Source organism: Balaenoptera borealis (assembly GCF_965194805.1).
Source record: "Balaenoptera borealis genome assembly, chromosome: 16".
Taxonomy (NCBI): Eukaryota; Metazoa; Chordata; class Mammalia; order Artiodactyla; family Balaenopteridae; genus Balaenoptera; species Balaenoptera borealis.
In genome coordinates, this window is record NC_138872.1 from 5,798,095 (window position 1) to 5,821,279 (window position 23,185).

Sequence of the window (23,185 nt, forward strand, 5' to 3'; positions counted from 1 at the left end):
GACGGTCATACACTCGGCCAAGTGCTCCACATGCAAAATCTCACTTACTCCCTCCCATTTTACAGGAGAGAAAGTTGAGGCTCCGAGAAGTATATTTACTGGGTTTCCTAGGGATGCAAATGACAAAGCACAGACAGGAATAGTTTCTCTACTCTCAGCCACTATATGATACTGCCTCCAAGTCAAGGTAATTTAGTACTGATGAATGAATTCACCCATTTTTCATAGCCAGGAATTATATACCTGGGTGTATGATGTAAAGCAGAGCAATAAAGAAAGTTAAACTGAATTTTAGTAAGAGCACCAAAATATTTGTAAGCTTGTAGGTCATCTGATTGATGAAGTCATGTTTGTTTGTTTTTAGGGAGAGGGTATGTAATCTACTACCACAGACCCAACAGCAGCTGCCATGATTGGTCAATCACGGCCAAACGGCCAAACTTTTTCCATCTACATCCTCCCCTTCCCCCACCTCATTCCAGATTATTTAGAAGCAAATCCCAGGCATCATTTCTTCCACAAGTATTTGAACAAATATCTCTAAAAAATAAGGATTCTTTAAAAAATAATCATGATCCCATTATCATACCAAAACTTGCATTCACAATCATCCTTTAATAGCACTGAATATCCCATCACTGTTGAAATTTCCCCAGTCGTTTCATGAATTGTTTTCACACTTTGTTCTTGTCAAAATGCAAACAAGGTGCATCCATATGTGGCTGTTGGTTGATGTGTCTCTTAAGACTCCGTAATTCCACAGGATTCCCTCTTTTCCTTCCTTGCCATTTATTTGTTGGAGACAGCTAGTCATTTGTCCCAGAGAGCTTTGTGCAATTGAGAGTTTGTGGGTTGCATCTCTGTGGTGTCATTTAACATGTTTTTCTATCCCTGGTAGTTCCTGTAAATTGGTGGTAAGACTTGGGGACTTGACTGTTTCTGGTTTGATTTTTTTTTTTAATAAAAATATTTAATAGGTGGTTGGAAATATTTAGGGCCTCCAGTCTAACCTCCCAGGGCCACTATGGCGGGGGCTTCCAGGTCGAGACATTCCAAGCAAGCCTGAGCCTCTCATTAACAGAAGGAGAAGCCGAGCTCAGGAGGCTTAGTTGTGCGCAGCAAAATCCTTGCAAAGTTCAAAATCCCTTCACAGAAGACCACCCCGGAGGAGGAAATCTGGGGAGAGCTTTAGAAGCTGCAGTTCCTTCCGGCGCATAGCCGTATCCTGTGGATTTGCCAGGAAGGTTCCTCAAGCCGGCTCTCTCTCTGCCTCCTGGTGCTCAGGGTGGCCCCAGCCCAGGCTGACTCATGCCCTCTGCCTTGTATTTCCTTCCTCCTCACACCCCAAGTGGACTGCTCATCGCTCTCCTCCACCCACCCCGTTGTCGAGACTGCCGAAGCCGTGACCTTGAGACGCCCCACCGCTGCTTTCCATTCCCATTCCAATGTCTAGTCCCTGCTTTATTTGGAAAATCAGCCGACACTAAGCAGAGACTTGCTTTCATTTAAGAAGACTTTAAAAATTTTAAAGTAATCTTCGTCCTCCTCTTCTGCTGTTTCTTTTCCTTCTTGTGTGTTTTCCTTTTTAAAGACCTCTTGGCAACCGGTTTTGAAAGAAAGAGACCTTTTACAAAAGACCAGAAGGCATGTTCCATGCCCACAGCCACGGTGATAAAACTGATAAAACTCCTCAGGTGTTTTCCCCTCCAATCGCCAGTCTTGACCGTGCCCAGGCACGCGCCAGGAGGGCTTCCCGATTTACCTGTTGACAGGCTCATGATTCATCCAGCACTCAGAGACAAGCGGCTGCCGGGTACCCAGGCTCTTCTTGGCACCAGAGATTCAACGAACAAGATCACCAGGCGTCCGCACACACGTTGCTGGTGTTTTGGTGGGGAGAACAGATTATAAGGAAAAAACTAAATACATATCATAAATTCAATAATGGTGTGTTACAGGGAAAACAAATCCGAGTATTAGGGGAGTGAGTGACTGGGTAGAAAACAGCAAAGAAGGTGGACAGAGAAAACCTGAATAATGAGGAAGAAGGACGGAGGGAAGAACACATGCGAAGAGCCAGAGGGCCGCGCTTGGAGAGTTAGAAGATCAGAGAGCAGGCCCCTGTTGCTGGGGGGTGTGGGTACCGGAAGGTGGTAGGCGAGGAGGTGGGCAAGGCCAGACCATCAGGAGCTTCTCAGCCACAGTGAGGAATTGGGACTTTCTTCTAAGGCAGCAATTCCGACCTGGGCAATTTGTCCCTGTGAGCATCTGGCAATGTTGGGAGATATTTTTGGCTGTCAAACTTGGGGAGAAGGTGCTATTGACATCTAGCAGGGAGAGGCCAAGGATGCTGTGAAGCCCCCTACAAGGCACAGGGCAGCCCCCCCGGCAGAGAGTGAGCCAGTCCCAAAGGTTAACCGTGCCGTGGTTGAGAAACCCTGGTGCACAGGCAGCAGGAGGCCCCCGGGGGGCTGGGAAAGGAATTGCACTTGCTCAGGAGGGATGAGCTCCTGGACCAGGGTGCTGGCCTTGAAGCTGGAGAGAAGGCAGATATTTCGGGATTCTTTTTATTAAAGTAAGCCATGGTCAAACATGTTTTGGAAATGCTGTATACTACATCGAGATATGCAGTCCAGCATGAATCTCAGAGCAAAGCTCGTTGGGTTCAATTCTGGACATTGTCACTTGCTGCCTGTGTAATCTTGGGCAAGATTCTCAACCTCTCTGGGTCTCAGTTTCTTCATGTGTGAAACGAGGGTAATAATAGTAACTACCTCATAGGGTTAGCATAAGAACTAAATTAGTTAATATGTGTAAATGAGTTAGTGTATGTCTGGCCCATTGTGAAAACTCAATAAGCATTATCTATTATTAGGACATGTTCCTCTTAGGAGTGTCCCTGTGCATATCTACGAATTGAAGGCTCTGAGAAGTCCTGCATTAAAAACCTTACTGAGCTTGTTAAACCTGAATTTGCCAAGCTTATTTTTTCATAACCTTTCCCCGTGAACGCTCAGAAAACCAGAGCCCCTTAGAACATATTTTGAAAACAGCTTTATTGAGATATAATCACATATCATAAAATTCACCTTCTTTTTTCTTTTTTTATAAATTTATTTATTTTATTTATTATCTTATTTTTGGCTGCGTTGGGTCTTCGTGGCTGCACGCGGGCTTTCTCTAGTTGCGGCGAGCGGGGGCTACTCTTCGTTGCGGTGCACTGGCTTCTCATTACGGTGGCTTCTCTTGTTGCAGAGCATGGGCTCTAGGCGCACGGGCTTCAGTAGTTGTAGCACGTGGGCTCAGTAGTTGCGGCACGTGGGCTCAGTAGTTGTGGCTCGCGGGCTCTAGAACACAGGCTCAGTAGTTGTGGTGCATGGGGCTTAGTTGCTCTGCAGCATGTGGGATCTTCCCGGACTAGGGATCGAACCCATGTCCCCTGCACTGGCAGGCGGATTCTCAACCATGGCGCCACCAGGGAAGCCCCCAAATTCACCCTCTTAAAGGATACAATTCAATGGTTTTTATAGTACATTCCCAGAGTGTGCAACCATCATCACAGTCTAATTTTGGAATATTTTGTCCCTCTCAAAAGAAACCCTGCCCCTGCTAGCAGTCATTTCTCATTCTCCCCTCCCCCAGCCCCTACAACCACTAATCTACTTGCTGTCTTCAGAGATCTTCCTGTTCTGGACAATTCATGTAAATGGAATCATACACGGTGTGCCCTTTTGTGACTGACTGCTTTCAGTCAACATAATGTTTTCAAGGTTCACCCACATTGTGGCATGTATCCGTGCTTCATCCCTTTTTATGGCCAAAAAGTATTCCACTGTATGGACATACCACATTTTATTTATTCACTTATTAGTTGAGGGACTTACATCATTTCCACTTTTATGACTAATGCTGCTGTGAACATTCCTGTGGATGAACATTGTGTGGGTGTGTAGTTTCCTCTCTTTTGGGTGTGTACCTGGGAGTGAAATGGCTGGGTTGTGTGGTAGCTCTGTTTAGCATTTGGCAGAAGAGAGTGCTCTTTGTGGTGTGTTGATGCTGTCATTTTGTCTTCTCTGCTGTTTTCCGTCCTCCTCCTGCCCCTCCTCCCCTTCCCACCCTATCCACCATCTAGGGCGTGGGTCAGAACTTTGCCACTCCCCAGCCGTGTGTGGCCTTGAGCAAGTAACTTACACTTCTCTGAGCCTCCATTTTCTCATCTGTAAAATGGAGATACAGGTGAAATGAGGTTGTTTATGTAACGTTCTTACGCTCACGTCTGGCCATCAACTGCAGCCGTATTCTTGCCAGCAGCATCTGTGGGTGTGCCGGTAAGATTGTATCGGTATAAGCATTATACGTTGGTAGCTGTGATTGCAAGCAGTGTCATTACCAGGCGTCCTGTGCTTGCCTCCCAGGAGGCACAGGGCTGGCTCCTCCTCTTCACTTCCACTAGATTCTGCCAAATGAATCTCTAAGGGATTACATTGCCCTGCAGTCTCAGTGGAAGCCCCTGTCACACACATCCTTGCCAACCCTTGATCATGTCAGCGTTCTTTACTTTTTGCCTATCTGAGGGTAGGAAGCCGTGCCACCTTAGGGTTTTGATGTGGGTGCCAGGCACCTTACCTGGACTCTTTCATTTAGCACCTACAGACACCCTGTGAGGCAGGTACGAAAATTCTCCCTGTGTCGCCGATGAAGGGGGGACCGGCCCTTATGACATGCAGGCAGGCAGTCTGGCTCTGCTGCCTGGGCTCTCGGCTGTAGCTTCACTCTGCTTCCCGTGGAGCCAGGACTGGCAGACGAACGTGAGAATGACCTCGGGGTGACTACTTAAGACCATTAAGAAATTTAAGAAACATTTATTGAGCATCTACTCTGTGCCAGATGCCGCAAACAAAGTCAAGTCCCTGTCCCCAGGGCTTAGAGTCCAGCGGGGGAGACAGAGCAAATAAATCTGTAAGAGCACTTCAGCTCTAGGGAGAAAAACGAAGCAGGGTTAAGAGGCTGCAGAGTGACGGGGTTGATGACTCTGATGGGAGGTTGAGAAGGCTTCTGAAGGAGGTGGCGTCTGTACAGGGACCTGAATGAAGTGAGGGGCAGGCCACGTGGCCACCTGCAGGGAGAGCTTTCTTGGAGGAGGGAACAGCAAGTGCGAGTCTTTTGCGGGGGGTGGGGCTTGGTTGGGATGTTTGAGGAACAAGGAAGCTGTGGTCAGCAGAATTCTAAAGGCAGCCCCCCCAAGATTCCAGCCTGTGGTCATTCGACCAAACACGAATCCAGCTACTGCTGTAAAGGGACTTTGCATTGGTAATTAAAGTTGCAAGTCAGTTAACCTTGAGATGCAGAGATGAGCCAGGTGGGTCAGGTCTAATCAGTTGAGCCCTTTAAGAGCAGAGAGCTCTCTCTGGCTCTGGCAGGGAAGTCAAGGGGGACTGAAGCACAGGAAAGATGCCATGTGCTGTTGCTTGCTGAAGGTGGAGGGAGGCACATGCAAGGTGGCCTCTAGGACCTGAGAGCTGCCCCCAGCTGAAAACTGTGAAGGAGGTGGGGACTGCAGTCCTACAACCACAGGAATGGAGTTCTGACAGTTACCGGCAGGAGCTCAGAGGAGAACCCTCAGCTCCAGACAAGAGCACAGCTGGCCAACACCTTGACTTCTGCCTGGGTGAAGGGCCCAGTCAGCCCTGCTGGACTTCCAGCCTCCAGAACTGTGAGCTAATAAGTTGGTGTTATTCTAAGCTGCTAACTTTGGGGGTGATTTGTTACACAGCAGAGAAAATGGATACAGAGGCCGTGTGGCTGGAATGGAGGACGGGCGTGGGGCGAAAGTGGAGATGGGGCCCGAGAGGTAACGACGGGCCAGATGCCACAGGGCTGTGTAGGTGGTGGTGAGGACTTTGTCATCTGTGCTGAGGGACACAGAGAACCACCACAAGCATGTAGCTCTCAGCCCTCCTCGTCCACTGCTCCCACACTTGTCTCCTCTCATTTTCCATCCTGCCCGGTGTTCCTTCCACCACCACACCCCAGTTCCTGGTGTCCATCTACCGATGTGTGCATGTGAATCAGTTGGGGCGCTATTGATTGGGAGTGACAGGAAAGCAACACAAACTACCTAACCCCCAAGTCCAGGGATTTCAGGCTTAGCTGGATGCAGGAGCTCAAATATTATTGAATACTTTCAGAAATCTGCATCTTTCCATCCCTCCACTTTGCTTTCTCCTGCTGTCTTCATTCTCAGGCAGGCTCTTCCCACATGATGGCTGATATGGTTAGCAGCAGCTGTGAGCTCACATCCTGCCATGTTATCCCAAACAGAGCGATCCCATCTTTCCTGCATGGTTCCCCTAAGAGTCCTGGGATGATAGCATTGGCTCAGCTTGGGTCACATGACCACTGCAGAGCCAGTCACAAAGGCCGGAGATGGGGTGGGTACAAGAAATTCAGAGTCAGACCTCTGCCATGTACCTGTTCTAGGATGTGGAGCACAGGGGAGGGGAGGGGAGCACGGGGCTGTAGGCCTGAACTGAGAAAGGGAGGGATAGTCCTTTGGGGTCTTTTAGGTGCTTGCTGGGGTGCTGTGAGCAGCAGAAAAGGGTCTGGATACTGGGGGGCAAAGCCAGCAGATGTCCACTAGAGCAGCCAGCTCCGTCCATGCCTCTGGGTGCCGTGGGCACTGTGGGTGCCTGCAGCAAGTATGCAACTTCCGCATGGAGATTCCAGAACCTCACACATGCTCTGCTCAGATCACAGGGCGCTCATTCCTCCCCTCATTATCTCTGCATCCTGTTAGGTCTTGGCACAGGTACTGGGAGTCGTGGGAATACCACAGAACCCTGCCTCTGCCCTGGTTGTTCACTGGAGAAATAACCAGAGAAAGAAACTCAACTGAACAGAGGCTTGGACCAACGGAGCAGCCCTGGGAGGCTCATGCCATAGAGAGTCACTGTCACAAACAGACAGGCGCTGAGAGGAGCAGCTCAGAAAGTCTGTCCAAGCCCCAAACAAATGAGGATCCACAGCCAAATGTGAGGCCAGCTGGAAGGTCCCTAGCCAGGAAGGAGGAGAGCCCCTGGGATGGGGGAGGGTCCAACAGGATGCTCCAGCCCATTGCCTGTGTGGAGGGTCAGGATGGGCACCAAGGGCTGCATCTTCTCCTTGTGACTTTTTTTTTTTTCTTAATTTACTTATTTTATTCATTTTTGGCTGCATTGGGTCTTCGTTGCTGCGCGCAGGCTTTCTCTAGTTGCACTGAGCAGGGGCTACTCTCCGTTGCGGTACGCGGGCTTCTCATTGCGGCGGCTTCTCTTGTGGAGCACAGGCTCTAGGCGTGCAGGCTTCAGTAGTTGTGGCACACAGGCTCAGTAGTTGTGGCCCACGGGCTTAGTTGCTCTGCGGCATGTGGGATCTTCCCGGACCAGGGCTCAAACCCGTGTCCCCTGCATTGGCAGGCGGATTCTTAACCACTGCGCCACCAGGGAAGCCCTCCTTGTGACTTTTGAAAGGCAGGATTGGAAACAGGTCCGGGAGGACAGGTGTGCTGGTTGGTTTGGAGAGCCTCCCCTCCCCAGACACCAATAATCATTGTGCTTGGCCTTCCAGTGACCACAAGGACATCGTCAGGCCCCCTCTCCCCTGCCACGCGGACCCTGCTGGGGCTGGTCCAGCCACACCAGCCTCTGTGCTGTTCCTGAAATCCACAAGTCCACTCCTGTCTCCGGACCTTTGCACCTGCTGTTCCCAGTGCCTGCGGCACTCCCCACACATCACACATCGTCCTGCGGCTTGCTTCTAGGCTTCTGCTCCTAGGCTTCTGCTCAAGTGCCCCCTTAAGGACTTCTAGATCAGGCTCAGTTTGCTACAGTAACAAACAGGCCCCAATTCTCCAAGTTCAGGCACGGCCAATGCTCATCTCTCACACACACTGCATGTCTGGTGTCATCCCCTGGGGGCTCTGGTGGTCACTCAGAGGCCCAGGCTGACTGAGGCTCCGTCTCTACTTATATTTTCACGGTCACAGTGGCCACGGGACGGGAGTGTGGAGAATCACACAGTGGCTCTGCAGTCCCACCGGCTAGTGACACCTATCACTTCCATTCACGTTTCGTGGCCAAAGCCAGTCACAAGTGTCCAGAAGGAGAACCAAACACTTTCGGTGAGCAGCGCAATGTTACCCCTTTTCTTAATCACCCTACATCTGCTCACCCCCCCTGCTTTAATGCCCTTCCCTGCACTGCTCCCTACCTGACATTATATTATATTTAGTTGTTTGCGTCTTCCCCTAGAATCTAAGCTCCGTAAGGGCAGGGTTTGTCTGGTTTTGTTCACTGCTGTACCTGCAGCACTTAGAACACTGCCTGGTATGCAAAAGGTTCTCAAATAAATTTTATTTAAGTGGGTCAGTAGTAATACAAATTGTTAATGTCTAAGGTGCTTACCATGTGCCTGGCACTGTTCATGCATTAACTCATGCGATCCTCATTTCAGTCCTATGGGGGATGTAGGTCTATTATGACTGCCAGTTTCCATACAAGAAACTGAAGCTCAGAGAGGTTGAGACACTTGCCGAAGGTCACACAGCCAGCTGGTGGGCAGAGCCAGCCTCTTGATCTGAGACGCCCTGCTGGGCCCAGCTGCTTATGACCAGGGAGCAGGATCACCACATCCAGGCATAGCAACCTAGTGTCCAACACGTGCGGGGACGGGGACGGTGAGCACGTGCAGAAGATAGAGTGACAATGGCTAAAAAGAAATAAAAGGATCACGGATTAGTGGGTACCAGGGAGGCACATCTTATTTCCTGCTCAAAAAAATCACAAGAGCAAGTGTTCAAATCCCCACTGAGCAGAGGGGGAAACTGAGGCGGTGCTAGGACTTTCCAGGGTGCTGCTACTCTTGAAGGGACAGTGGGACTTTGGCCCCAGTCATCCAGACGTGGAGGCTGGAGACCTAACCTCACCGCTGTCCTGCTTCCCAGCCGACCTGTGCAACCAGGGCATCGAGAAAGATGCACTTATTTCCATCTGCAGCCCCTCAGCAGTCAGCTGGACCAGCTTTCCTCACCCGACTTTCCGAAGCCCGGTGATAGAGATATAATGCAGGACGTTGCCTTATTGCTTTGCAGGGGCAGTTCTATCTTTCCAGCTCAGAAAAGTAGAGTAATTTTCATGTTTTCTTCCCACACGTGCTTGTACTCTGCCCCCGTCGGTGCCTCACCTCACTTTGGGCTCCATCTCCCACTCCCCACCCCTTCCTCACCCTCTGTCACACCCGTGTGGCCGCGTGGTTGCGATAATCTTACGCGTGAAGTGTGTGCAGCGTGTCAGTCCCTAGCCTCACCACTTACTAGCCCTCTGACTCTGAGCATGTTTCTTAGCCTCTCTGAGCCTCAGTTTCCTCATCTGTCACGTGGGGGTAACCATCATACCTGTCTCAGAGGGTTGCGAGGATAAAATGCATTCACACTATTAGGACACACACAGTAAGTGCTCAATAAATGGAAGCAATCGTTACTTCGAAGGCCTCTGGTGGTATCAAATTTCTCTGCTAACACATTCGGTGTCTATAAAAATCGGCAGTGTTTTTCATTGCCTCACTGTTTGGAAATGCAAAAAACTTGCAAGCACTCAGATATTCTCCAGTGCAAGATTGAGGCAATGCTTTCCATATACACAGTGGAAAACTCTCTAAGCTGATAACAGGAACAGAGTGCGTACTGCCTGGCCACCCGTTGGGTGAAAAGGCCAGCTGTGTCACATTATCCCGCTTCAGTACATTATATTTTGGGGGACTTCATCTTCTATATTATATATGTCTGAAGTGTTTGAACCGTTTTATAAGGTAGGGATTATTTTGTCTTTAGGAAAAAGGGAAAGAGACATGAGTCTCATGTAATCCCAGTCAGCAAGGATCTTTGTATTTCTGTGACTTTGTCTCCCTCCTTCCCAGACTTGGCTTCAAAGAGTTTTGGGTTCTTAAAGCAGAAATCCTTGTTCCTGGTGTTTTTTGGAACTTGATTTGCTGCTGAATATAGAGTAAATGGGTCTTGTAGGTTTGATTACAGTCTGCTGTGAGGGCATCGCTCATTTCCCTTCACTTGCCCTGTGCCGGTGCTCAGCCCACCTGTCTTTAAACAAAGTTTGGTGCTGCCTTATTTGGTGGCTTTAGTGGGAGTTGTCCCCTAGCCCTCACTGTGGAGGTAGCAGCAGATGAGGCCGTACCCTTTCTACCTCGTGCACCTCTTTCTTCTGCCTGCCTTGAAAGCCATACCCACGTGCTTGAAAACTGTTTTCTTAGCCCTGCATGTGGAGGCGGTGCTGGTGGCTGGACAGCCCTTGAACTCCACTATCCCAGTGCCACTCGGCATCCCTGCCCGGTCCTGTCACTCAGGTTCATTCGCCAATGCCAGCCGTTCTATCGAGCAAGTGGGTTTCATTAAGAGACACTACCAGCCGTCCAGACCTTCTCAGGTAACTCATTAGCATGTTGTCTAGACAAGGTAAATTCTGGAAAGAAAATAGCAGGGGGGCAGGCAGAGGGGAGCAGTCACCAAATCTGTGGTTGGGGAACCTCTCAGGTGATTGTCCCAAAATCACAGGGCATCCAATGACCAGTGGCTTCTATTTCTACCGCATTTGATGGGGAGTTGGTTTGGCGTCTCTTTCAAAGGACTGGTTCATGGCTCTGCAGTCAGGACCAGGAGCAAGGACCTTCCTGAGAGTAGCCAACTTCCCAGCTGCAGGCACAATTCACCTTGGTTTTTGTAGTGGCTAATAGCATATGATCTGTGGCCAGAGTTCCCGGGTTCACACTTGAGTTCTGCCAGTTATTAGCTGTGTGACCTGGGGCAAATTATCAGTCTCTCTGGACCTCACTTTGTCTGTCTTTAAGAGGAGGATGGTAAAGTATCTGCCTCATAGGTTGTTAGGAGGATTAAATGAATTAACACATTTCACTCATTCATTCATTAATACAAACATTCATAAGTAAAGAGCATAGAATGGGGCCTAGCACATAGTAAGTGCTCAGTAAAAATTAACTGTCATTATTACTACTACTGTTATTATTATTATCATCATCTTACAGTTGTGATGAAAATGTAGGTCAGTATAAGCACATGTTCAAAGCTCTGGTCACATCTTCTGTGTGTCCATTTCCATCAGTTTGATCAAAAGTCTGTCTGTGTTGGCTAAAGGTTATATTCTGACCCCCTTCAAGATCCTGGAGTTTGTTAACTGTAACATCAGCTTTGCCTCCATAGAACTTGGCAATCTCACCTGTTTATTTCACTCCAGCCATCACCTGCAGTCTCCCACATGCTCCTTCATCCTCATGCAGAATGCCACCTCACTCCTCTGGTCGGTGTTGTCCATTCCTGGGGACAATCTCCCCTGTAAGTCTTCCTCACTCCCCTGCCCACCCCGTCTCTTGCTACTTCTTGTTCCTACAGCTCCCAATTCTGGGAGCACTCACATGGAATCTTATACGCAGACCCGGCCGCCTACTCGGTCTCTCATCTGTAGGTGGGACATCGGATCTGATCATCTCTAAGATCCTTTTCACTCCAGTGTGGGTTTTTGAAATATAAGTAAGAAAATATTGATGAAACCTTTACAGGGAAAATTATAAAACATTATTTAAGGTCATGAAAGAAGACCAGAATAAATGGAGACATATACCATATTTGTGGATGTAAGACTCAGTATTATAAAAAGAAGAACGTGTCCAAATTAACCTAGATCCCATGAAATTCCAATAATTCTTTTTAGAATTTGCATTCTCAGTGGACTTAACAAATCAATTCTAAAACTTGTATGGAGAAACAAAGGGCAAGAATAATTTAGATAAATTGGAAGAAGAAGTTGGGCCGATTTAAGTTACCGGACATAAGACTTGTTACAAAGCTCTAGTTATTGAGAGAAGCTGATGTTGAAACAGTGATGGATAAACAGATGAGTGAAAGACTTGTTCCATGACTTGTTCCATGAGTGGAGACTTGTTCCATGACTCAGGTGACCTTGAAGATAGGGGAAAGGATGGGCTACTTTAAAAAATAGTGCTATGACAACCATTTTTCCATGTTAAATTTTTTTTTTTTTTGATTTCTACTGTGTATCATACTCAAAATTCACTTCAAAGTGGTTTAAAGACCTAGTGTGGGAATTCCCTGCGGTCCAGTGGTTAAGACTTCCAATGCAGGGGGTGCGGGTTTGATCCCTGGTCAGGGAGCTAAGCTCCCACATGCCTTGGGGCTAAAAAACCAAAACATAAAACAGAAGCAATATTGTAAGAGATTCAATGAAGACTTTAAAAGTGGTCCACATCAAAAAAAAAAAAAGACCTATGTATGAAAAACAAAACTTCAAAAAAGAAAGCACATGACTTTGGGTAGGGAAGGATTTCTTAAATGCTGTAGGTCGGAAAGGTCAGGAAGACTAGTGGCCAGACTGTGGGTCTGGAGTCACCACCAGCCAGCAGTGTGATGTCAGACACCCAGCTTCATCTTTCTGCACCTCGACTCTCCTCGTCAAGGATGGGTGAACATTTGAGAAGACGCTATCAACTGTCTCCCTCCCCCAAGTCCTTCTCCTTGCTGGCAAAGCCCACCTCCCACCACGGGAGATGAACAGTCGGGCTAATTCCTTGCTAGTGAATGGTGGGGCTAAGTGGAGGGCTCTGCCCCAGTCCTGGCAGACGACTCCCGACGGCCTGCGTGCCTTCAGTTTAGGGCAAAGGCTTCCCTTCCTAATAGAGACGGACAGGACAAATGCCACTCGTCAGAGTGTTGTCACATCTGCGTGTGACACCTGGAGCTGCAGCAGCATTCCGTGACCATGAGGGAAGAAGCCAGTCTGCAGTTGATGGGGGAGCAAGAAGATGGAAAGAGCCTGGTCCTTGGAGAGTTCACGGGGGCACCAATCCCACCTGGTACAGCCTGCCAGCAGACATTGAGTGCTGGGAGAAAACGCACTTTCCCCCTTGTTCTATCCGCTTTTAATCGGCTGACCTGTGACCTGCTATCAGAAGTGTTCTGAGGGGGCTTCCCTGGTGGCGCAGTGGTTGAGAATCTGCCTGCTAATGCAGGGGACACGGGTTCGAGCCCTGGTCTGGGAGGATCCCACATGCCGTGGAGCAGCTGGGCCCGTGAGCCACAACTGCTGAGCCTGCGCGTCTGGAGCCTGTGCTCCGCAACAAGAGAGGCCGCGACGGTGAGAGGCCCGTGCACCGCGATGAAGGGTGGCCCCCACTTGCCGCAGCTAGAGAGAGCCCTAGCACAGAAACGAAGACCCAACATAGCAATCAATCAATCAATCAATCAATCAATAAATCTTAAAAAAAAAAAAAAAAAAAGAAGTGTTCTGACTGATGCAACAATGGTCCCAGTGCCATAGGTTTGCTGGGAAAATTAGTGAGGTAATGATGTTTGTAAAACACTTAGCACGGTCCCTGGTGCCTGAGAGCACTGGACAAAGGGCAGCCCTACAGTCACTGGAACACAGAAGCCCTTCACTGTGGCAACCGCAGTTAAGCTAACAGGGCCTCAGAGGCACTCATGGAGCACATACAACGTTTAAAACTCTGGTGAGTGTTTGATGAGCACGATCTCACCGAGTCCTCCTAAAGATCATTTGCGGTTGGTGCTATTATTTTTTATTTTTTTAAAAATTATTTATTTATTTATGGCTGCGTTGGGTCTACATTGCTGTGGGCGGGCTTTCTTTAGTTGCAGCGAGCGGGGGCTACTCTTTGTTGCCGTGCGTGGGCTTCTCATTGCAGTGGCTTCTCTTGTCACGGACCATGGGCTCTAGGCACGTGGGCTTAGTAGTTGTGGCACACGGGCTCAGTAGTTGTGGCTCGTGGGCTCTAGAGCACAGGATCAGTAGCTGTGGTGCACGGGCTTAGTTGCTCCTCAGCATGTGGGATCTTCCCGGACCAGGGCTCGAACCCGTGTCCCCTGCATTGGCAGGCGGACTCCCAACCACTGCGCCACCAGGGAAGTCCTGGTGCTATTATTATGTTCATTTTACAGATCAGGAAACTGAAGCTCAGAGAGGCCTCAGGGCCTCAAATGAGGCTGAGGCTCCGAGCAAGAAAGTGGTGGAGCTGGGCCTTGAATCCAGGCCTGTCTCCCAAACCCTGGAGCTTGTCCACAGTGCTGGACTGGTTGTCCTGGGACAGGAGCCCCGCTGGTTCCCGTCCCAGGTGGAAGCACTTTTGTGCGATCAGCAAGCGCTGCAGAATGAAGTGCCCCTCAGCTCCTGCAGATCCCAGCTCAGGGCCTCCGGTCCTTTCTCTTCCCCTGCCTGTGTTATGGCTGGTCCTGACGCGCTCCCCAGAGAGGCAGGGAAGAGCCAAAAGCGCCTGGCTCAGACACCTCCTAATAGAATTAGAATGTTCTTGTCAAGATGGATTTCTTCTGCGGATGGCCAAACAAGCCACGTACTCAGCTGCCAGAGGCAAAGGACAAACACGATGTGTCACCACCGCTGACACTTTGTCTGCCGGGCTGGGCCTGCGCAGAAGGGCCTGTTATTTGCACTCCAAATCCAACTTGACTGGGGGAGTTTTGATAATTTTGATAACTTTGGGCTTTCCTCCCATGTTTCTGTCATTTCTCCCCTTCTTCTGAGGCCACTCTCCGTGTCAACTTGCAAGAGCTCCACTGCTGGGACATGGCATGACATGGTGGCCCCTACCCTCTTTGGGGGTCTGATCAGCCCAAGACAGGGACAGCAAGGCGCTGATCTGGGGTAGGGGCCCCCGGTGGTCTTCCTTGACCATCTTAACATCACCTCCTTCATGGAATTCCACAGACCGTGGGGAACCCTGGGTCAGAAACTGCTGTTTCTGTTGGCTTTAAATTCCGTCCCTGGCTCTCTTCAAGGATTTCTTGGCCGGCTTCAACCTGGACCCTGCACAGCGGATTCCCTCCGGAGCACAGGACTGGATGCTAATGAGGTCACCACCGAGCTCCCGGGGGGCTTCAGAGGCGAGAGCAGCTGGGAGGCTGAAGCCTGCAGATCACAGCCTTCTCGGGATACCGCTTGTGCGGCCCGAGACTTGGCGTCGGAGGACAGTTGCACGCAGACCTGAGTTCTTTTTCTCCTTGTCCAGTGTTCTGCAAATCTACCCACCCCGTTTTGCATGATTTGCACCTAGGAAAGCCGGCCATACTGTCCTGCGCCTGTGAATCCCCATCTGCACTGGCCTCTCACTTGTCCAGCTGCTGCAACTCAGGGTTTAGCATCTACATTTTATTTACCCCGTTGAAATTCCATTCCGGTGTTCTTGGTTCTTATGTACTGGTCATAGATGAAGGACATCCTATTTGAGACTGTGCTGAGCTTTTGGCCACTCACTCAAAAGAAGGCAAAATACAGGATTCGGGAGGCCCCGTCCCAGGTCAGCTAAGCCGGCAGGGGGGGCGTATGTGGATGCCATCTGCTGGGGGCTGCCTGGTCCTGTCTTCACACTGTGCCGTCGGCTCTGAAAGCCAGGGCGGGCAGGGGTGTGTGTGTAAGGAGTCCACCCCCAGGTCGACCTCATCAACCATCCCTCTCTGTTGCCATTTCAAAACCCCTGGTGTAACTTTCACTGCTATGTGGTGGCATTTACTTTGACCAAAGCATGACAGAGTCACAAATACATCCCCTCTGGGACTTTTCTCACTGCCCCTCTGGTTCTAAAATTCCACATTTTCAAACAAACTCTAAATTGTTTCCCTTTCAGCTCCTGTCCGTCTCTTTCCCTTTGGGCTGCTTCACGTCACCTCTGACATTATACTATATCTGATACTCTAGCTGACTGTAAGGCCACTGCCTGTCCTCTCCCACTGGGATGGAAGCATCCGGAGGTCAGGGGCCTCGCACGTCTCCATTCCCTGTGTCTAGAATAGTACCCTGGGCATGGCACGAGCTCAACCAGTATTTCATGACCAATTGCGTGAATCCGTTCACTAAATATTGACTAGTGGATGTCCTACAATGTGTGTGGAGTCCTGTGGAGGGCATGAATGACAATCAGATGTACAGTTTATGGGCAGCTGGGTGCAGATGCTGTGCCGTGTGTGAGTTTCACATCCATCATCGTGTTGAACCAGGGAGCGGTGGGGCTGGTGGTCAGAAAGCTGGGCTCCACTGTCCAAATGCCTGGGTTCAGTTCTGGCCCCAGCACTTGCTAGGTCTGTGACCTCAGGCAAGTTGTTCAGGCGCCCCCTGCATCAGTTTCCTCATCTGTAAATCCCTCTTCTCTGGGGATGCCACTAGTACCTGTCTCATTGGGATGTTGCCCAGATTAGGTGAAGTCATGCCTGTAACACACTTAGATGCCCTGCGCGGGATACAGGCTCAGCAAAGGCAGCCGCCACTCATCCTTACAGCAGCCCTACTAAGCAGGAACTACTAGGATCCCCATTTAGCAGAATAGGAAACTAAGCCAGCTTGTTAGCAGACAAAGCCAAACGAGACCCACCCTGCCCCTCAGGGGTTTGCAGTGGAGGGTAGAGGAGGAGACAACGGTACAAAAAACTGCTGTGCATTGCGCTGTGCTTAAAAAAGTCAAATGCAGACAGTGTACTTCATTTTCAGCACTCAGTTCCCAATCCTTGCAGAGGGACTGGTTCCAAAGCCTACACCCAGCTCACAGAACTATATTCCATGACTTCCAGAATGCCTTGGACTGATCTGTGTCATTTCGAGAGAATCCCAGTTATGCAAGGACGCTTGGGGTGTGACCTCAGCCTCATGTGATGGTAAGCGTCTTACACAAGTAGCAGGATGTTTGAAGAGTGCTCTGTGAATGGAAAAGTCTCCAGTAATAATATCACAGCCCAGGAGCATCCCCAGTGATGGTTTAGGGTGGGCATACTGTTCCAGTCCGTTCACAGGCTAAATTCAGTCATGGCTTTCCTAGCATCTCTAGCTAATGTCCATTCATTCATAGACTGTTCCATGTCTGCCGTAAGAGTGCTGAGCCTGGGGATTGAGAGGACCGGCAGCAGAGTTCCCACGTGCTTCTTATTCCTTAAGTGGAAGTGAAACGCTCCATGCAAGGCGAGGCTCTTTGCTACAGCCTCACCTAAGAGAAGCTCCAGGCCCTGCATAGCAGGCTGGAACCTGCCTTAGACTAAGGCCCGAGAGGGGTAGTCATTACCCGGCCCTGGGCTTTGAATCTTGCCGATGGTGCTATTTATATTCTTAAAACCTGGCTGAGCAGGCAGGCATTTCACTGGGGTGGGCCTCGTTTGAAGAGTTAAGTCATCAGCTGACAATGTCTGCAGATGATTTCATGGAGACCACCCGGGAGATGGCCAGGGGCTCGGTCTCCTCTTTAGTCCTCAAGGTCACCGATGGCAATGGGCATTAATGGGCCAAGGACTGGGGAGAGGAGGTAAAGTTTAATAATAGTCGTCAGTGTGGATGAGTACTTCCTATGGGCCATACGGTGCGCACGGCGTTATTTATAAGACTCATGAATAGGAAGTAGTATCCCCGTTTTACAGAAAAGCAAAGCAAGTCTCAGAGAGGTTAAGTAATCTCAGCAGAGATTACTTGATGCTTGATCTCTGATGTCTGGGGTGGATGATTCCAAACTCCACACTCAGCCTTCATTGGTCCTTAATTCATCCTCTTAGGAAAGCAGGAAAGAAGACAGTCTCCGAGAAGGGGAAGAGGGAGAAGAAATGAGGGGACAGGAGGGTCAGGGGAAGAAAGGGTTTCAGGCGTAAAGGAGGGAGGTTGGGTGGCCTTGATGATTTGCCCCAAGCCTCCCAGAGGAGCCCGAGCCTGTTGGGCAGGAGTGTCAGCTGGCAGCCGGCTACGGAGCTCCCAGGGCAGATGACGGAGGTGTGGCACTGAAGCAACTTCAAAAGCCATTCTGTGTGTTCTGCCTCGGCATCAGCAGGACTCTCCAGGTTGCAAGTGACAGAAAACCTAATCAAACCAGCTTAACCGAAAAATAAATATCGGCTCACGTAACATAAAAGTGCAGAGTCAATGGCTTCAGGCAAGGCTGTGTCCGGGTGCTCCAACAATGCTTCTCTCTGTGTTGTCTCCTTTTCTAGGCAGATGGTCTCTAAGAAAGACGGTGGTCAGCAGCCCCGGGCTCAGATCCAGTGCCCTCATCAACTCCGGTGGAAAGAAGTGCATCTCACTAGAGTTCCAACAGGAACTTTAGCACTGAGTGGCCTTGATGCTGACTGACCTAGCCTGGGTCCATTTATTGCAAGCTCAGCATGGGCCAATCCGTTCCAAGTGCCTTACTTGTTCTAGCCCACTGCATTCTCCTGGACTCAGTGAGGTAAGTGTTGTTCTTACTCCCATTTTACAGAAGGGGAGAAAGAGGCTTAGAGAGACTAAGGAAGGACCTTGCCCTTGATCACCCAGCTAGAGCTGCAGAGCTGGGATCTGTAGGCTCCGGAGGAGACCACACACAGCGGCTGCGACGGGCTGCCCGCCGGCTGCATCTCCCACGTGTCCCCTCAGGCTCATGCTTCTTGTGGCTGAAGAAGAGGAGCTTTCATACAACATGGGCCCTAAGGCCAGGGCCCCTAGTGAGTTGGGGCTCTCTGGACAACATAGTGTCTGTCTTGTCCATCCCCAGGGGAAAATCTGGCTGTACTAGACTCTGGAGATGCAGCAAATGGGGTCTTCACCAGTGTAAGTTCCGGAGAGATTTTTTTTTACATAGTTTTTTTGCTTGTTTACTTTTTGAAAAATTGAGATGAAATTCATGTAACATAAGTAACTATTTTAAAGTGAACAATTCAGTGGCCTTTAACATAGTCACAATGTTCTGCATCCATCACCACTATTTAGTTCCAGAACATTTCATCACTCCAGATAGAAACCCCACACCCATTAGGCACTCACTCCCCACTTCCCCTCTTCCCCCAGCCTCTGGCAGCCACAAGTCTACTTTCTGTCTCTACGGATTTGCCAGTTCTGGATATTTCATATAATTGGAATCATATAACATATGATCTTCTGTGTCTGGCTTCTCTCACTCAGCGTATCATTCTCAAGGTTCATCCCTGTTGTAGTAGGGTGTCAGTATTTCATTCCTGTTTGTGGCTGAATAGTATTCCATTGCATGGATATTCCACGATTTGTTCATCCAGCCATCAGTTGATAGACATTCGGGTTGTTTCCACCTTTTGGCTATTGTGAATAGTGCTGCTCTGAACGCTAGTGTCCAGTGTTTGTTTGGGTCCAGAACTGAATGCGTTTTCAATTATTTTGCGTACATACCTAGGAATGGAATCACTGGGTCATATGGTAACTCTGTGTTTAACTTTTTGAGGAACCGCCAAACTGTTCTGAGGGATTTTCATTTCAGTTGAGTTACAACTTTTTTATTGACTACACACGTTGTTAGTACACATCTTGATACATTTTTCCATATATATGGACCATTTCCATCCCCCCACGGTGCTTCCTCAGATCTCTTCCCCGGCAGTGCCTCTCCTCGTCCCCCCAACACTCTCACCATAGATTAGTTGTGGGATTTTATGGAAATAGGTTCGCACAGCACGTTCTCTTCTGTGTCTGGCTTCTATGTCTCAGCATAACGTCTGTGGGATTCATCAGTGTTGTGTACTGGTTTGTTTTTTATTGCCGTGTAGTATTCTACTGTGTGAACGTGCCATAATTTATCCATTCTATTTCTGATGGACATTTGGGTTGTTTCCAGTTCTCGGCTCTTAGGAACAAAGCTGCTTTAGGCAGTCCTGTGCTTATCTTTTGTGGGGATAGACACATGCTCCTGCACATGCCACGGGGAGAGTGGCTGGGTCCCGGAGTGCGGCGGGGGTGTGCTTAGCGTTAGTAGTTGCTGCCCAAAGTTTTCCAAAATGTACAACCTACTGTGCTTTCAGGCCAGCAATGCGTGAGCTTTCCAGTTGCTCCATATTCTCACCCACACTTGATATTTTAAGTTTTTTGGTGTTTTTAAGCTATCCTAAAAGAATTTCAAGAGTAATTAAAAATTGTTTAACACTTTGGGATTTCCCTGGTGGTCCAGTGGTTAGGAGGCCGCGCTTCCACAGCAGGGGACACAGGTTCAGTCCCTGGTCAGGGAACTAAGATCCCGCATGCTGCGAGGTGCGGCCAAATTTTTTTTTTAATTGTAAAAATTGTTTAACACTTTGAATAGCTACATTCATACAGTTTAAAATTCAAAACCTGTATAAACGTAAAGGGTGAAAATTCTTCCTCCCACCCAACCCTCTGTCTACCCAATTCCCATTCCAACAGGAAAGCCCTATTAGTAGTTCATTGTTTATCCTTGCAGATATTTTTATAGATAAAAGGCAATGCAAATATATATTCCCCCCATTTTCACATAAAAGGCAGAATATTATGCACACTTTTCTGCATCTTGCTTTTTTCCTTCTAACGATCTTCTGAAGAGCTCTTGATTTTCATACATGAAGAAATTCACTCTGTGGCTGTGTCATAACTAGCCCCCCTTGTTGGATATATTTAGATTGTGATTGATCTTTTGCTGCTACAAAGAGAACTGCATTTAATAACCATGTACAAAAATGGTCTTGCTCCTGTGCAAGGGGAGATCTCTAGGATTAGCTCCTAGAAGTGGCATGGCTGGGCGTGTGAACTTGGAATTTTCATGGGTAGTTCCAGATTACCCTCCAGAGGAATTGTACCACCAGCAACATATATGGGAGCCTTGCCAGCATGGCGTATTATCCCAGTTTTAGTCTCCTTAGGGAGGAGGAGGAGGGGCAGGGGCAGAAGGGTAGCTTCCAGGGGAGCTGGTCCTCTTCAAAGGTTTCTCCTGATGCCCAACCCAGCAACTTCCGCTGACATCTTATAGATTTTATAGAAAAGTGGATAGCAAATGCCCATATCCCCATGGCCTAAGTTCCACAACTAACATTTACTAAACTTGCTTTTCCTCATTACCTGTCCTGCTCGCAGACATTAGTATAAGACAGCCCAATTTTAAAAGTTATTGTGAAAAGTTTTTAGATAAATGCTAAAGTTTCATAGGTTGAGGTGTTATAGGACTAGAGTGGAGAGTTATTTTATTCATTCATTTAGATTTTTGAACTATGTTTTGTCATAGTCTTCTAGGACAAGTCTGTCTCTTTCCCTACTCATCCAAAGGGTACATCTACCAGATTTTTGACCCAGGAATTTTAGGGTAGCTTTTCAGTGTTAAAAGTATATGTAAAAATTGTCATTCACGTTTGTTCATTCACTCCTTCACTCATTCATTCATTCAAAAACACTGGTTGAAGTCCTTTTAGGAGTCAGGCACTGTTCAAAGGTACTAGCAGGCATCTCAAGACTAGAACAGGTGAGCAGTGCATTGTATGTAGTAGATGCTCAATCGATATTTGTCAGACAGTGAAATGAATCTCTAGAGAACTTGCCAGCAATGACATTCTTGGATATTGGTTGGCTTATTTATCATGTTTGTGTGTGTGTGTGTGTGTGTGTGTGATGGTTTCAACATATGAGTTTAAATTCCAGCTTTTACAAGTAGTAAAAATTGTAATATGTACAAATAGATGCACACATTACAAATTTGTAAATTCCGCAGTTTACAATGTGTGTGGTTTGGGATAAATTATTCAAGTCTCTGAGCCTCAGGTTCTTGACTGTGTAAAGGGAGATAATAACCTAACCCACAGACTTGTTCAGGAGAGGAAATAAAATGAGCCTTAAAAAGTGCTTAGCACCCAGTGGTTGCCCACAGAAAGCCCACAGGAACTCTCACTCTCGTTATGCCTGTGACCTGGACGGCTCTGGGCCGTCTAGTGGATTCTGAATGGCTGCAGGGGAAGGAATGTCCGAGGGAGAGGGAAGGCAAGGAGAACTGTGACCACCTGGGCCCTCTGTCCCGCTGTCTGCTCTTTCCTCTCCCACCTTGAAGCCGCCACATCCCAAAGTGGAGGAACCTGGCCTGCCAGCTCTGAGCCCAAGGTCTCCCTGGTCTGAGCAGCCCGGAGGTCTCTCTAGGTGGCCAGAGCTGGCTGACACAGGGCACTGCACGTCCCATTCCTGCACCTCTGAATAGTAAGTGTCTCCTGGGCTGGCCCTCGGATCCCCGAGGTCAAAGTCACACTTGATGCGCTGACGTTCCTTTTGCAAAATATGCGACAGCCCTTTCCAGGTCACTGCAGTGGAATTTGACCCCTGGAGCCCGACTCTCCCCCTTTCCAGAGCCAGACTCTTGCCTGGTCCGTTCCCACCACCTCCTAGAAGCTCAGCCTCTGCCTCCTCTGAGGAGGGCAATGACAGCCGTCTGCATTTCAGTGTCTCTTTATTATTATATTACAATTTTTAGATTATAAAAGCCATATAGTCTTATCATAAAAATATTGAAACATGAATGTCAAAGTAAATCCCTTTCCCCAGAAATCAGCATTCTGTGAAAATTCTCTTAGAATTTTTTTTGCATATTCCGACAATATTTTTTAAACAAAAATGGGATAACACTCTGCGTATTATTTCATCACCTCCTTTTTTTAACTTTAGGGACATCTTGGACATCAGTCTAAATCAAGACATTCTTTTTTAAAAAATTTTATTTATTTATTTATTTATTTATGGCTGTATTGGGTCTTCGTTTCTGCGCGAGGGCTTTCTCTAGTTGCGGCGAGTGGGGACCACTCTTCATCGCGGTGCACGGGCCTCTCACTATTGCGGCCTCTCTTGTTGCGGAGCACAGGCTCCAGACGCGCAGGCTCAGTCGTTGTGGCTCACGGGCCTAGTTGCTCCGCGGCATGTGGGATCTTCCCAGACCAGGGCTCGAACCCGTGTCCCCTGCATTAGCAGGCAGATTCTCAACCACTGCGCCACCAGGGAAGCCCCAAGACATTCTTTTTTAACAGCTGCAAAGAATCTGTTGTATGGATGATCTGTAGTATATTATTCCCTCCCCTATGGGTAGCTATTTAGGTGGTTGCTAATTCTTTGCTGTTACAAATACTGCTGCAACAAACAGCCTTGTGCATGTATTGTGAGGCACTTGAGGAATCAAAAACTGAAAATTGGAATTAGAATCGGAAAAGTAGAATCACTAGGTCAAATAACCATCATAATATTAATCAAGCACTTACTAGGTCCCAGGCATTGTCTAAGGTGCTTTCCGTTTATTAATTAATTTAATCCTCACAGCCATCTTTGAAACAGTCACTATTAGTCCCGTTTACAGG